Source organism: Adiantum capillus-veneris, chromosome 8, assembly GCF_014529385.1.
Source record: "Adiantum capillus-veneris isolate H3 chromosome 8, ASM1452938v2, whole genome shotgun sequence".
Classification (NCBI taxonomy): domain Eukaryota; kingdom Viridiplantae; phylum Streptophyta; class Polypodiopsida; order Polypodiales; family Pteridaceae; genus Adiantum; species Adiantum capillus-veneris.
Genome location: NC_140938.1, coordinates 126,955,249 through 126,957,953, shown reverse-complemented (window position 1 = coordinate 126,957,953; position 2,705 = coordinate 126,955,249). Strand labels below are relative to the sequence as shown.

The following is a 2,705-nucleotide window of genomic DNA, read 5'->3' as shown; positions in this document are numbered from 1 at the left end:
TCTACTATACGAGCTTGTAGTTTTTCATGTGATGCCACATCCTGATTTGTTTTTCTATTTCTCTAGTGGGAGACTTGGTTGTGTGCAGTTTGCTGATGGTTCAGCATATGACATAGAGGGTGCTGGAGATGTATGCATGCCTTTACCTAGTGGTGTGTGTGTGTGTGTGTGTGTGTGTGTGAGAGAGAGAGAGAGAGAGAGAGAGAGAGAGAGAGAGAGAGAGAGAGAGAGAGAGAGAGAGAGAGAGAGAGAGAGAGAGAGAGAGAGAGAGAGAGAGATCATGTGAAGTACGGGCTAACAAGTCACTGGATAAGTTTTTTTAGAGTTGTTGCTTGACTTGCCTTTCATCTTTCTTGGGCATGCAAATGTCATGCTAACAAAGGGTTTTTGTAAATTATACACGGGTTTCATATTTGAGTGTTCTCTGTGGTCCTGCATGTTGGGATTCCATCAGGAGGAGCACATACATGGTGGGTTGTATCATGAGATATCCTCGTCAAGAGTGATAGAGTTACCACAGTGGGGCTCAATCCATGGCTTATCCTTTTGGATTGAATCAGCTGAGGTAAGGGCCAAAAAGGCTACTCTTACCATATGTTAAAAAATCACAGCAAATAGTTTTGTACAACTAGCATTGGAGTCTACTGGAAAGGATTTTGTTTTGTGTTGACACTCCTCAAAGTGTCAAAATTCTACCCCAAAGATGTACATCAATTTCTAGGCTTGTAAGTCTTTGCATTTTTGTCACGTTATCTTTGTTTTACTAGCTTCAAAGATGTTAATTATGAAAATAGAATAAGTTCCTTCAAAAAGCTGGCGTGGTTAAGTAGGCTTTCGGCTCGCGGATGTTTCCGATAGTCGTCTTATTTCTATGTTTGATAATATCAAAAAGGGAAAATCCCAATAAAAAACGGATTTTGTTCCAAGAAAGTAAAGGCTTAGACAAAGAAGCATTCGGGGGCAAAGAAGCTGGGGGCAGCAGAATTAGAGGATCAACTTACCCAAAGCGGCCATCGGCAAGGCGGATCATCCTACGTCCCGGTATTGGGGCCTGAGGGGGAACCCCAATAATCTCAGATCGACAGAGCAGTGCCCAACTGTCTTTCTGTTTACAACGACGTCATATTGGCCTTTTTCATTAAAACTATTATCCTATCAATATTATTATGCACGTATGTATTCGAGTGGTCTCATTGAATCTCTTCGGGGGTCTGCCCCCTGCCCCCATATACATCTTAATGATAATAGAAGCGTCGAAGACCGATGCATCGAGTAAAATCCAGGGGAATCGCACAAGTAAGCGAAAGGGGCACGGCACCGAGTTTATCTCAAAGATTGTTTATCAACAAAAAAAAGGCTCACTGGATCCAATTGCTAACCCAAATCAGAGGAGCCTTGGTTTGACAATCAAGATGGTTGTTACCTATGAATGGACTCTTGCTCTCTTGGGATGGGTCTTGATGGAAGTAGAAATAGAATGGCTTACGCTCCATGTATGCCAGTGGGGACCATAGTTCCATACATGGGTTTGAATGGAGTAGGGCAGTCTGGGGATTCAAAGTTGGGTATTGCATCTTTGAGTGATCCATCTTTTATAGCTCAAGTTCGAGGTTGACGTTTGATAGGAGGAATGGATCTTTGGGTACATTATGTTTTGAATGCAGAATCTACCCACACTTTGTATGTCGAGGTTCTTCCTATAGATTGTTCCCACAGAGAGGCAGCTCACATATTCCGGTCGGTTTTTGGATTTCAAGAGGTTTGTCTAGTTTGCAAGGGGGGATAGAGGGATGGTGATTGTGTTTTATGGACTTTATGGACCCAAAGAGTACTACATCTATCGCATTGGATGCTTTGTAAGGGTACGTATAAATTCGATGAGAACGATCATGAGCTGCCTATGCTACATTTGCTATATTATCGCTACCCTAGATCTCATCATGGGGCACGTGATAGGCCACGGGGGCCTAGTCATTATGACACTAATCTATCTATCTTTTCAATGTTGATTGAACTGCAGAGGAGTTTAGTCTCAAATGTATTTGTGAGCTAAACACCACTATTAATTACCGCTCATTTATAATAATTGTATGCGTGAGCTTGCAATTGCAATGGCTTAATTTGCCAATTCCAAGATATATATGAAATTGATGCTGGCATGTTTTCTAAAAGATTAGGTGCTACAACATTGTGGATGGGCACAATGCTAGTATTCATTGTAGTGTTGCTATTGGCCTACATGATATCTTCATGAATAACTGTAGTATTGTCAAAACCGTCAACGAGTATATCAACATTATTGTCCAATATCGTAGATAGCCAATCCTCCAAAAGTCTAGCATCGACAATGCTCTCATTGTAAGTTCTTGTTGAGTGCCATTATGAGGAAGTAATGTGGCGATATCAAAATCATCAATGCTTGATACAGTGCTTGTGGTTTGCATACTTTCAAGTGAGCCTTCTATATATGTTACATGAGGAGCTGCTACTATTAGTTGCTTACCCATATTACAATTTTGAGAGTCGCTGCTGAAATTCGTGTCTTTTGCATCATCGGTTATGAAGAGAAAGAAACGATCATCTACTTTTGTAGGCATGATATTGCTAGGTGAAAAGGATGGCATGACATGATATGATGAAGAGTCTTGTGAGAGATCAGATAATGCAAGGTTATAATCATGCACTATTGTTGGTGGACCTGCAAT

The 2,705-nt window shown here is 41.1% G+C and overlaps 1 pseudogene; it reads left to right on the top strand.

Annotated features, from left to right (window-relative positions):
• Positions 1-533: 533 nt before the first annotated feature.
• LOC147452932 (RNA-binding protein 1-like) lies at positions 534-2,053 on the top strand (annotated as a pseudogene).
• Positions 2,054-2,705: the final 652 nt, after the last annotated feature.